Source organism: Cebus imitator, unplaced genomic scaffold, assembly GCF_001604975.1.
Source record: "Cebus imitator isolate Cc_AM_T3 unplaced genomic scaffold, Cebus_imitator-1.0 Scaffold162, whole genome shotgun sequence".
Taxonomy (NCBI): Eukaryota; Metazoa; Chordata; class Mammalia; order Primates; family Cebidae; genus Cebus; species Cebus imitator.
The window spans coordinates 2618045-2632330 of NW_016107477.1; the positions used below are offsets into that span (position 1 = coordinate 2618045).

Below are 14286 nucleotides of genomic sequence, written 5' to 3' on the forward strand. Positions count from 1 at the left end.
AAAAAAAAAAAAAAAAAAAAAAAAAAAAAGAGACAGGGACAGAGAGTTCATGTAAATTGGTATGCAAATGGCTTTTAGACCTATGTGAAGATGTTCAAGTTCACTCATAATAGGAGAAATGCCAATTAAAATGGCACTGTGTAATCGAACTCAAGTCTGGACCACTTGAAAGCCAAACACTCAAGAGACTAAGTTTTGGTGAAAAGAAAGGTAGTTTTTTTTTTTCAAGAAGCCACCAACTCCAGGAAGTCAGTGAACTGGCATTCGAAGACTGCCTTTCCAAGTTGTGCTTCTAGATCAAGAGTTTTTAGGGGAAATAGGGGAAGTGATGATCAAAGCATTCGGTGAACATGCATAGTATCAGGTGGGCATTTAATCATTGCTTTTTTCTTGGTCGAGGTCTTGTGGCCTCCTACAGGCTATTCTTATCAGTCTGATCAGCCCATTCCCAGAGCTGTTGGTCTGCATATTTTTCTTTCATCTTTCTTGAACATCTTGTTTTCCTGAGCCTGTATTAGGTGAAAATCTACAAACTCAAGCAAAATAATAATTACATTCAAGCAAGCAAGCTTTTTCTAACATGGAATCAGTACTGTTATGTTTATACTGAGCTACCTACCATTCACCTGATACATCAGCAAAAATTTAAAATCTTGATGAATTCTGTTGGTAAAAACGAGACAAAAAGGGCCCTTAAGTACCTAGTTGGTGTGAGTGCCTGAGGGTTCCACTCCATGGAGAGAGATTGGCAGTGTCTAAGAATGAGTTACCTCCACTGACTGTCAGCGCCCACCACTGCCCTCTGTGCTCTGGATCTTTCCATGTTCCAGGGTGAATTTTCCCTAGAACCATGGAAGTTTGCTTTACCCACCAGCTTGTAGGCTGGAATTCACATTCTTGGGGAGAAGCTCTCAACTGGTGGCTCTCCTGTTGTTGTTATGCCTCAGGAGGCGTGGTTTTGAGGCATGTTATTTGTGCCACTCCAGTGTTTCCGTTCAGGATTCTGAGGCCCTGTCCCCTAGGGGGTTGGGCTAGGAGAGCACCCTTTCTTGTCTGCCTTTTCCTCCTGTGTCACCTCCTTGCCTTGCTATGCTCCCTGCATTTCCCTAATCAGCAACTTGCACTCTTTTCCTTGTTATAAGTTCTGCTTCTGAAACTTCCTTACAAATATCTTTCAGTGACTGAAATTGAAATTAGTGTTCTGTGCCTCCAGGCCCTGCTCCCAACACCCTCTAAAAGTGACCTGCTCTGAATTCCTAATGATTTACCATTTCTCGAAACTTAACTCTCACATATGTTCTGTGTACTCTAATAATTTCCTTTTATTATTATTTTTTGAGATGAAGTCTTGCTTTGTCGCCCAAGCTGAAGTGCAGTGGCATGATCTCTGCTCACTGCAACCTCTGCCTCGATTCTCCTACCTCAGCCTCCTGAGTAGCTGGGACTATAGGCACCTGCCACCACGCCTGGTTAATTTTTGTATTTTTAGTAGAGATGGGGTTTCACCATATTGGCCAGGCTGGTCCCAAACTTCTGACCTTGCTATCTGCCTTGGTCTCTGAGCATGCTGGGATTACAAGGGTAAACCACTCTGCCAGCCCACGCCCCCTTTCTTTTCTTTTTTAATGTGAGGTGTAAACTCCTGGAGGACAGAAAGTATGATTCTCAAGGGTCAGTTGTGTCCTGTGTATAGTTGTCACTTAGTACATCTGTTGAATGGAAAGTAGTAACACTTTTCTAATTCTTGTCTCAAAATTCTTCGATACACTGGTGTGATATTTATAAAGATTCTTTGTTCATCATCTTCTTCTTCTTCTTTTTTTTTTTTTGAGATGGAGCCTCGTTCTTTTGCCAGGCTGTAGTGCAGTGGCACAATCTCGGCTCACTGCAACCTCTGCCTCCTGGGTTCAAGCAATTCTCCTGCCCCAGCCTTCTGAGTAGCTGGGACTACAGGTGTGCACCAACATGCCCAGCTAATTTTTTTGTATTTTTAGGAGAGACGGGGTTTCGCCATGTTGGCTAGGATGGTGTCAGTCTCCCAACCTTGCAATACCCCTGCCTTGGCCTCCCAAAGTGCTGGGATTACAGGTGTAAGCCACCATACCCGGCCCTTCTTACTTCTTACATGTTTTCTTTTTCATCTGTTACAAAGACAATCATGATCATTTCTGATAAAAAAAAAAAAAGTATGACTTTAACTATTTTTTCCTCACTTCTCATTTAAAAATAAAAAAAATTACAGCAATATGGACCTAGTAAAATCTGATTTAAACTAGACCAAACCTACAAGAAAATCTGGCTCTTGAAAGTGTAACTACCTTAAAAAATAAAAAGGCAGATTTATTTAAACAATTAGCACATCTGTAGATTGCTGGTACCTGGCATTATCCCTACAACATTGGTTTTCTGTAAGATCAGTTACTTGATCTTGCCTGAAAAGGTTTTTCAGAATCTAGCTGTGAACCTGTTACTATTGTTTTAATTCCATTTTGGGTACATAAGATGGACACAATTCCCAGTGGTGAGTAGACATACACTGGAATACATTTAGCAGGAAGGCTGTAGCAGAGAGATTAGCAGAGATTAAGAAAGTAGTATTAAGGATTTGGTGGCTGTTCCTGGTATATTCATATATTCAAAATAAACTTTAAATAGGGCAGTGGGATTCTGACTCATATTTTTAGTTTTAAACTAATTACTCTTATAGTAGTTGTTAGAGACAGAATGCTTGTTCCTAGGTGTTGCAAGGAAAAATTAGCATTCAGATAAAAAGTTTTCTCAGTAAGGCCATTTTACTTTCTGCAGAAGGTGCTCCTGATACCTATCTTGCCACAAGAGTACAATGAACAAAGGAAAGGCAGGCATATTTATTCCTTATGCATTGGGTCCTTACTCCTGTCTGACCTCTTGGTTGGAGCTAGACCTCACAATCTAAATTGAACCTTATTGGCTAACAACTTAAAACTTTTGTAAAGAGGTAAAGGCAATAGAGAACAAAGGAAAAGAGGAAGTCTAAATAAGGAAGAGGCATAGGCTGCGAGCTGGGACACACCTGTGAGCACGTCTAGCACAAATATCTTGGTTTTAATCCCATTATTGGCACATAAGATGGATACAATTCCCATGTATAGGGGAATATAAGAACATACATATGTCAAAGGACATAGAATGTACTGTGTGCCTGTGAGAATGTCTAACAGCTACATAGGAAAAGAGTTATTGGCAGAAAGCAAGAAGGCTTTGAAGAAAGTTAGAAGAAAGTTAGTCTTTAAAACAATCTATTATTTCTAACATTTATTGTTATTATTATTTAATAAGAAGGGAAACGTTGAAGAGGAACTTTTTACTTTCTACAGTATTGTTGTCTCCTTTATTGAAAAATAAGTGTTGGATTAAAATGTTCAGGCTCTTTGTCTTTATAAACATATCAGTTACATAGGCAGGTAGTATTTTCTACTTGTATTTGACCCTAGGACTCAACAGATGCCAATGGTTTAACTCAACAGTAGGCATTCATCTATGGCAGCTAGTTCAGAAACTTATTCAACTTCCTCCTGAGCTGGTAGCAACAAATTCTTGTTATTTGCCACATCTAAATGATGGACATCTCATTGATGGACTGTCATATTTATCCTGTCCCTAAATCTCATTTTCTCATTCTTCTAAGCATTGATGTTTGGGTCTCCCTAATGAAATGGTACCGAGTATCATTTTGGGGGATCCTTTTGTAAAGCAACCTTTTTGAGATATAATCCACACACCATACAGTTCACTGACTTAATAGATGAGCATTTCCAGTTCTCCATATCTTTGCCAGTGCTTGTTATTGTCCATATTTTTTTTCTAGCCACCCCAGTGGGTATGAGGTGGTGACGGGGAAAGGAGGCAGGGAAATTCTGGGCAGAAAAGAGCGGGTCCCTGGTGAGGTCCCTGTCTTTAAGCCGAAGAGCCTGGAACTGTAGCCCAAAGTGAGAACTTACATTCTCGTTTTAGCTCTGATGTTGCCTTTTCCAAAACCATAGATGGCCCTGCCCCGCCTCCCGTTCTGTGCTTATAAAAACTGTACAGCTCTGCCAGCAGAGAGAAGAGAAGCAGCTGGACGTCCAAGACTATGGTTGGATGTTGGAGAGAACTAGCTTAACTTGAGGGACAGTTTGACGGTGTTGCTTTGGAGAGGATTCTGGCCAGGACGGCTGGACTCCAGGGGAAGGTTACCTTCCTGGGCTGTCCCATTTTCTTCTCCCTTCCCACTGAGAGCCACTTTCACCAGGGAATAAAATCCCTTGCATTTACCATCTTCCATTCGTTCGTGTGACCTCATTCCTCCTGGGTGTCACAAAAGAACTTGTGTGCCACAAGTGTGAGTGCAAAAGGTTGTCACGCTGACCCTCCACTGAACACTTAAGCCATCCTCAGCAAAGCTAAAAGGACACTGTTACACTTACTCTGGGGCTTCCGGTATCACGGGCATTCTCCCCTAGATGCTGCTGTGGGGCGGGTACAGAGTTCGCTCTTACCAGTGCCCAGAAGCGCTTACCCTGGCTCCTGCAGCTGCTCACATGGGCTCCCCGCCCTGTGAGGGTTGGAGCAGTCATTGAGTGGAATTCGCCCTTGCCAGCATCCATGAACTCCAGTCCCCTCCCACAGACTCCAGTCCCGCTGGTGAAGGGGTCAGGGAAATATCCTGCTTCAGTGGTACTTGCGGATTTGAGTTACATTTTTCTAACGACTAATGATGAACATCTTTGTATGTGCATATTAGCCATTTGTATATTTTCTTTCAAAAACTTTTTTGAGATCTTTTCAGATCCTTTGCTCATTTTTAATTGGATCATTTCTTATTGAGTTTTAAGATTTCTTTATAGATTCTAGTTAAAAGTCTCTTATCAGATATAGGATTTACAAATATTTTCTCCTATCATGTGGGTTGTTGATAATATCATTTTATGTTTAATTTTTTAAACTATTATAGAAGGAATAGTAATCTTTTACTTGCACACTTCTGATACTCAGAAGGTCTTCAGTAGAGGTTTATGAGTAAATGAATGCTGTATCTTTACCTCCTTTCTCAACTGCTAATCAAACTAAATATACTTAGTTCCTCAGTTGGGTCTCATTTTGCCATCTGCCGGTCTCTCAAGAGTGGGAATGTCCATTCTTTGGAAGTCTGTTGATAACACCGTTGTGCCTTATTGCAGAATGGTGTTCCAAATTGGACTCTAATGTGACTTTCCTATTTTATGTACACGAGGGTATCAACCCCTTTGAACTTGATACTGCTTTTCCATTTATTCAACTTAAGATTTCATGACTTTTTAGTGCAACTGTTATTATTATTTTGCAAATAAATGAACTGTTGTTATATTCCATGGAATAACAGATAAAAGTCAAAGAAAAAGCTTAAGTGAGAAATATAGGATATCAGTCTTGACAGCAGTTCATATAAAAAGACCTGGGCTTTTTAGTTAGCTCATTTTATATAATTCAGTGGTAAGACAAACTTCTGTTGATTTGTTGTTCTTTGAAGTTTCTTGGTGGTTTTATTTTTAATGAAGTACTTCCAATCAATTAGAGCTGTGAAACAATGGAATGCATGATTTGAAAAGTTGATGTCTTCCCTGTCACCAACAGTATTTAAGTAGAGGCTGAGTGACTAATAGGGATACTGTAAGAAGGGAGTCTTGAATAGAGGGACCACGAATGAGCCACCCATGAGACCAGCTTCTTTCACCTCTACTTTTGTTATCTGCAAAAATCCTTATGAGAAAAGGCCATTTTTTTTTTGTATACACATACATTATATTTTCAGTTTATTTTTTATCAAGCAGATGCCTTTAACTTGAAAGACTGCTTTTTTTCTTCATTAAATTATTTTGGCTTATAAGGAAAATATATTATCTCTATATTAATCATTAATAATTTTAAACGTATATACTCAGATAAATTATTTTGGCTTATAAGGAAAATATGTTATCTCTATATTAATCATTAATAATTTTAAGTGTATATACTCAGATAAATTTGCTTAGTTGTGCATTCCCACTTTTCTTTGTCATTAAGTTTTACAGCTGTATTTAGTACAATCTTTTGAGAGACATCCAAGAAACTGATTTTTTTGTGGCAAGCCAATGGCATGTCAAATTTGGATTTATGTTGGAAAGCTGTTTTGCAGACATAAGAGTTGTAATAAACAGCCAAATTATCTTTTCTCCCAACTTTGAATGTGGGAAAGTGAATATGTGTTTGGCTTTTATTTCTGGAATAACTTGAGAATGGATAAATAGGTTTTCCTGTGTGCTGTGTTAAACATTTGCAATCTTGTAGCAAGTCCAAATGTGAGAAATTTAACCCCAAAGAATTATGTTAAGTGTTTGAAAAACATCTATTACTTGGGATCATCTCCTGTGTGCCAGGCACTAGACCAGGTGCTTTACAAATGTTATCTCATGTAATCCCTGAAATAGAACTGTAGTATTATAATAGTTTCTATTTCAGGCACTAAAATCAGGGGTGTCACAGTTTAAGGTAATTTGCTCAAGGTCAAGGAATCAGTAAGTATGAATTACAAATCTGGGATTAGGACCCAAATCATCTTGTCTCTGGTCTCAGTCTTATTTGAAGCCTCCCCGAAGTTCTTCAAGTTTTACTTAGTTTGTGCTGTAATGGGAAATTATCAGTAACATTCAGATATTTGTTATTTAAGAATGTGACTTCTGATTCCTACTTATAGTATTTCAGTATATTTAATTCTGGTTTTGTATAATGATTTAAAATCCAAACTAGGAGTGATGCAGGATTTTGCCTCCTTAGTTCAGCTAAATCTGGGTTTCTTTCTTTTTTTTTTTTAATATATATATTTTATTACACTTTAGGTTCTGGGGTACATGTGAAGAACATGTAGGATTGTTGCATAGGTACATACATGGCAATGTGGTTTGCTGCCTCCATCCCCGGTCAGGAAGAATTAGGCACACAGACACATTGAAGGGTGAGGAGGGCAGACTTATTAACTGGAATGAAAGCTCTCAACAAAGAGAGGGGTCCTGCAAGAAGGCTTCCACCTCACAGATTGAGTACTGGGGCCATCATCACGAGATGAATAGGCCAGGCTCCTCCCTTGCATAAGGGGTGAATTCCTGGTGGCTCATTCCTTCAGTGCACATGTGGGCATGCCCAGGCAAACCATAGGTAGTAACCGAAAGGCAACATTCCATTGATTAAAAAGCATTATTCAGAAAGAATCAGTTAGGAAAGGGCAGGCAAACAGGGGCAGACAGTCTCCCTCTGGGTCATGGGTTTCATCTGGGACCAGCAGTCTTGTCGGTCTTCCAGCCTTCAGGCTGTCTCAGGTTTGAAGGCGAGGTTTCACTGGGAACCCTTCCCTATCCACCTAGGCATTTGTCTGCCCCCTTCCTCTATCAGCAGCATTTCTCCACTGTAATTGATAGGAACAGAAATAATTAATCTGTATTGTAGACTATTTGTAAACTCTACTTCAATTTAAATGTAGGTTTTAATTAAAATGAAGGATCAACAAGAATCTAGCTATTATTTTCTGTGAAAATTAATTTTCCTCCCATCTTTTTTTTTTTTTTTTTTTTTTTTTTTNTTTGAGATGCAGTTTCTCTCTGCTGTCCAGGCTGGAGTGCAGACCCACTGCAGTCTTGACTTCCTGGGCTCAAACAATCTTCTTGACTCAGCCTCTTGAGTAGCTGGGACCACAGTTGTGTACCACCAGACTGGGCTAATTTTTAAATTTTTTGTAGAGACAGAATCTAGCTTTGTTACCCAGGCTGGTCTCAAACTCATGGGCTCAAATGATCCTCCTGCCTTGGACTCTCAAAATGCTGGGATTACAGATGTGAGCCACCACACTGGCTCCCTCCTGCTTTTTATGTGAGGCATTCCTGAATGGAATGCCTTGGCCTTTGATGTACATCAAAGTAGTAAAGAAATGGTCCTCACTTGTGGCTTAATTTTGTTTTCCCCAGGGATTTGGCAGGGTGCTGTGTGACCCTGAATCAGGGCTTGTGGAACCCCCTCTGGGTAGCGAAATAGATCTTCTCAAGATAGATTATACAGTCTTGCCTTAGGCTGGTTCTTGAGTGGAATATTATCTCTTTCTGGTTCTTTTAATTTTCTGCTACAGACAGAACTTCCATTGTATCTAAAATAGCATTTATTTTGTAGTAAAGCTGAAAAAAAAAACCATTACAATCGACTTAGAAGAATGTAGTCAAGGTACAGTTAATGTAAAAAGGAAATGGTAACATTCATTCAATTAGTGCAATTAAAAATGGCTTTAGGGCTCTTAGCTTTACTTGCCATATTGTCAGTTCTGGAGCTACTGGTAGGTGTTTTGTCCTTATCATTTCAAAGCACACAGTTGAATTTATTGCTTCAGTTATTATCCTCAGTTACCTCTATTTTTTAGGATACTTCTGACTTGAAGGATTAAAAAAACTAATCATATAGAACCATCTAAAGCTAACATAAATTTAAATATTAATCTCATTTTTATCCTACTGATAAAATAATGAAGTAAAGCTTTTTGGACATTCTGTGCTGTTGAAGTCGTCTCTAGTGTATTCATGATTGAAAATATACTCTATATGTAACTTTAGGCGTATGTGAAATACCTTTCGAGTATCAAATATTTGTGGAAAAAATTCTGCTTTGGCTCTAAATCTGTTACGCCTGGAGCCTCACTTGAACACTGTCCTTGGGTTCTGTTGTTATTAACATTTGGTACTTACGTAATAAAACCAGTTTTATAAGGGCCAAAATGGGCCCTTATAAGTGAAAGTGGCCTCTAAACATACTAAAATACATGATAACATTAAAAAATCTTTAATTCTAGATTCTTGAGAGGATGTCACCATAAGATGATTGATTCTGAAAATGAACTATGTCATGTTCACTTTTTCTCTGCCAGGTACTGGATACCTATTTATTTAGAAATTTGTTGCATAAATTATTGTCTGATGCTATTTGAGTATTTAATGGCCAGTCATTTCTATGTTACCCCTAAGGATGTCTTCCTGTACTTTTAGAGTTTCTATGATTCCTCCTCAAGTTATGAATTAGTGTTTTCATGAGGCAGGAAAGAAGTGTTCGTATTATCTTAAACCACACATAATTAGAAACAAAAATGCAAGGAATGCACTCTGCACTCAACAAACACCTGTATTTAGGTAACCTGAAGGCCAAGTGATTATTCTTGGATTATCTACAGTTTAGCTGGTCGATATCACTCTTCATTCAAATTTAGAGCAGGCAATTAAAAGTCATTTATCTGTGATTGTATTGCTCAGAAACATGAAGTATGAGATTTCTATACTTCAGCCTCATAATAAATTCTTTCCCTAAAGGCAAGTAATTATGGATCTAGAAACATTTTTCCTTGACTGAGGAGAGGGGTGATTAAAAAGCTTACTTCGAAGTCCAAAATAATGCAGATTTGTTGAGACAGTTTTGTTTCCCTGACATGTTGATTGCTCTTCACATCACACACAATACCGAGGGACTTGTTCTGTAAGGTTTCTGGCCTTCCCCTTTATCATAATTGCAGACTGTCACATTGATCTGATGGAGATGGATTTAGAACAATTGTTGATTGGAAGCTCTTGATAAAGACAGGGAGTTCAAACACAGACTCTGTCTGGAAATTCAGCAGTGAATATCCCTCATCTATCATAATTTAACCAATGGAAAAGATCAAGATAACCTGCCATCCATCAAATCTGTTTAACTGTACTCCAGAGTAAATTAGATTGTATTGAACAACTTAGGATTTACACACTAAAAGAGAGCAACACTTCTTCATCAAGTTGTTGCTTTCTGTTTATCAGCTTAAAATTTTGAAACTTGTTCTAAAACACCTGATATCCAGTAAATTTCTTTTAGAGACTTTATGGTCCTAAATTTCCCCCAAGTTTTGTTCTTAATGGTAACAATGAATATCAGTTTAGTACTATAGCAATGGAAATGTATTCTTGGGATACAATGGTATAAAATAGTATTTTATCCTTAAATCTAAATGTTCTCAATTGAAATAAGCTTGAGTGGTATTGCAGATATTAATTTGGAGTACTTTCAGACATTTTAAGAGGTATTGTTTTAGGATCATAGAATAGTAGAGTTAGAAGGACACCTGAAGATATAATTTAATCCTTTAGTTTACAGCTAAGGAAACTGCACTCTGAGAGGTACATGACTGTTATAACAAGGCCATCTGCGTTATCTGCAGTAGTACTGGGATAAACATGCAGGATTTCTGACTCCCAGAACAGCTTTTCTTTGATCCTACCATGCATCTTTACGTACAGATTCTATGTGGATTCTCCGAAACTCATGTCTTATCAGTATCTTTTAGGATTAAGGGAGAGGGGGAAGAATAACCATGGCACAAAATAATATAACAGATCCTTAAAACTTGATAGTATCAGTTTCGAGTTACAAGAGGAAATAGATGGAGAAAGTAAGGGAAAGGAGATCACTCTCTGTTCTTGCTTTTCTCCAACCTACTTAACATTAAAGAACTGATAAAAAATTTATTCATGAACTTTGCTGATCAAGTTGTTATGTCTTGCCGTCTTGGTTAATTTGAAAATCAGCAGAAGCAAGAAAAAAAATTTTCTTTTTGGAGAGCAAGAAAATTGAATAAAAAAATTCCTAATATCTTGATAGAACTAATTAGTATAAAAACTTATGTCTTTTGTTAAAGGATTTGATCCAGCCCAAGATGGAAAACAGAAAATAAGAATGACATAAACAAGTAGAATTTATTTTTCTTTCAAGGAAAAGGAATACACAGCTTTCTTCTTTGCCCTGTCTTCCTAATATGGCAACTGAAGGTTGCCATCACATCCTCGTTTTAGCTAGCCTGAAGGTCTGAGTGATGAACAGTAGGGCAAGGAGAAGGACCAGTATAAGCTAGCTTCTAAGGTGGTGTCTTGTGCAGCCACCTGATACTTCCACTTCCATTTCATCTTCATTGTTTAGAGCTTAGGTATGAGAATACTTATTGCTTCAAGGAAGATTGGAATATTCAGTCTGTATTCTGGGCAGCCAGGAGTCCAGCTAAAATCAGGATTGTGTTATTCTATTTGATCTTAATATACTAGAATCTTTGATTTTTTATTTTAAAAATATTAATTGTTTTTTGGAGACAGAGTTTTGCTCTGTTGCCCAGGCCGGAGTGCAGTGACGTGATCATAGCTCACTGAAGTCTCTGCTTTCTGGTCTCAAGTGATCCTCCCACCTCAGTCTCACTAGTAGCTGGAATTACAAGTGTGCACCCCCATGCCTGGCTAAATGTTGAAATTTTTGTAGGGATGGAGTCTCGCTATTGCCTAGGCTGGTCTCAAACTCCTGGTCTCAAGTGGTGTTCCCACCTTGGCCTCCAAAAGTGCTGAGATTTCAGGTACGAGCCACTCCACCTGGCCTCACAATATGGACTCTCGAGCCCCATAACTGAACCACATTATAAGAATCCCTAGGTTTACCTGGGAGTTCTTTCCTAGAAAGCTTTTCCAGGGCTCCCCACGTAGCCAGCGTCACATGTTTAGGAATCATTGTGCTACGATAATAGGCTAGAAATACTGATGCAGGATTTTTGTTCCTTAGTTCAGCTAAATCAGGTTTTTGTCTCGCGACTAGGAAAAATTAGGCACACAGACACATTGAAGGGTGAGGAGAATGGAATTTATGTATTTGCTTAACTTATTTTTAATTTTAAGTTCCGGGACAAATGTGCATAATGTGCAGGTTTATTACATGGCTGTACATGTACCATGGTGGTTTGCTGCACCTATCAACCCGTCACCTAGATTTTAAGCCCTACATGCATTACATATTTGTCCTAATGCTCTCTTTTCCCTTATTCCCCACCCCGCCCCCAACAAGCCCTGGTGTGTGTTGTTCCCCTCTCTGGTGTCCATGTGTTCTCATCAACTCCCACTTATGAGTGAGAACATGTGGTCTTTGGTTTTCTGTTTCTGTGTTAGTTTGCTGAGAATGATGGCTTCCAGCTTCATTCATGTCCCTGCAAAAGACATGATCTCATTGTTTTTTATGGCTGCATAGTATTCCATGGTGCATATGTGCCACATTTTCTTTATCCAGTCTATCATTGATAGGCATTTGGGCTGGTTCCAAGTCTTTGCTATTGTAAATAGTGCTGCAATAAACATACGTGTGCATGTGTCTTTACAATAGAACAATTTATAATCCTTTGGGTACATACCCAGTAATGGGATTGCTGTGTCAAATGGTATTTCTGGTTTTAGATCCTTGAGGAATCAAAGAGCAGAATTTATTAAACAAAAGGAATGCTTTCAGCAAAGTGAGGGTTCCTCTAAGCAGGTTTCCACCTCACAAATTGAATACCAGTGCCACTGTGCAAGAGTTGAAAAGGCCAGGCTCTTCCTTTGCATAAAGTGCAAATTCCTGCTGGCTCCACCCCATTCCCTCAGTGCAAATGGGCCTCCAGTCCGCTGCGGGCATGCTCAGGCAAGCCCCCTTTACAGGTTCCCTTATCTGCACAAAACACTTGGTGTAAACACTTGTGGGGCAGGTTGGAGATTCTCTGGGTACCCTTCCCTAATCCTAGGGTATTTGGCTGTCTCCTGCCTCTATCAATACCCTAACCTGCCATAGAGATGAAAGCTCTTCAACTAAAGATTTCACACTTATGAAGGGGTCAGAACTCTCAATATGTTCCAAACCTACATCCAAAAGTAAAGCTGAAGCACCTCAGCTTTGCATTAAATGTCCTGAAGCCATTTCTGAGACCACTAGGCCAATAGGCCCAGAGGACAAATGAGTAATCTTCATGTCAAGTACCACAAAGGACAGAGATCAAGCACCCCAAATGTGTATGTGTCAGGGGCAGTGGAATGTGGAGGAGGATCTATAGGAAAAGAAAGAACGTGATGGTATGTTATTTCCGTCAAAAGCAAATGAGAGTGCAGTGCAAATGCTAGGTAGGCACCTGTAATCTATGACATTTCAGCTTTTAAATTCAATTTTCGCTTATCTAATAAATCTGGGATCTGTTTATGTTATTATGATTTCATGTCTATTTAAGAGTTTAATGTTATAATTAAGTCCCGACTAGTGTTGTGAGTGCTAAATCAAAGAATTGCTATCATGTAATTCTTTGAACAGATAAACATTTTGGGGAAAGGGAAGGCAAATTTGGATTCTAGTAGGGTTGATATTTAAAATTTATCAGTTATAGTTTCGGAAGATATGAAACTGACTACAGGTCTATTACATATGTTAATTGAAAGAGGGGAGCAAATGGCATGGAATTTTACTACTCCTTGAAAAAGTTGTGCTAGCCTTAATGTCCTAGGGGATATTGTGGCATTGCTAAGTTCAATTCAAATTAGTCCGTGGTAGCCTCATCATTGGCATCATAGAGAAAAAATGAATTCTCCAGAGAATGAAACTTTCAAATTCATTAGGAAAAAAAATTACCTGTCTTCCTTTGTGTATTTATTTTTGCTGCAGCTTGAGCCCCTCTTTTAGCTTCAGTGCCACTTTATAGTATGGACAGATGAAACTCCATTTAGGGGTTGCACACCCATGTTAACCAAAAATTAAATTCTAAGCCCCCCAACCAACTGAATAGATCCCCCTGTGGCCAAGAGGATTCCAAAGAAACCCGAAAAACTATTTCAGGTCATGAAAGGAAGTGGGGATCAGGCATACCTCATTGTACCTTCCCTCTTTTGGAGTTTAGATACAGCATTAACATTAAAACAGAGATCTGGCTGGGCATGGTGGCTCATGTAAGTAATCTCAACACTTTGAGAGGCCGAGGCGGGCAGATCACTTGAGATCAGGAGTTTGAGACCAGCTTGGCCAACATGGTGAAACCGTCTATACGGAAAATACAAAAATAAGCTGAGCATGGTGGCGGGTGCTGCCTATAATCCCTGCTACTTGGGAGGCTGAGGCAGGAGAATCTCTTGAACCTGGAAGGCGGAAGTTGCAGTGAGAGGAGATTGTGCCACTGCTTCCATCCTGGGCAACAGAGGAAGACTCTGTCTCAAAAGTAAACAAACATTAAAACAGAGATCTTAATTCTCATAGAACATACTTTTTGTAACAATAAGACACGAAATTCCAGCCTGACTCCAGTATAACATCACATGACAGATAAAGAAGGAAGTAGAAATATTTTACCATAAAATATGTCTCTTTGCCATATTTTGAAATGGCTCATTTCGTCTATAAAGAATCTCTATTAACATAACTAGATCTTTCCCCTTGCAG

The 14286-nt window shown here is 38.9% G+C and overlaps 1 protein-coding gene across 10 annotated transcripts in view; it reads left to right on the forward strand.

Moving 5' to 3' along the window:
* The window catches only part of PTPRM (protein tyrosine phosphatase receptor type M), an 858282-nt gene that overhangs the window by 158775 nt on the left and 685221 nt on the right, over positions 1-14286 (forward strand). The window lies entirely within an intron of this gene.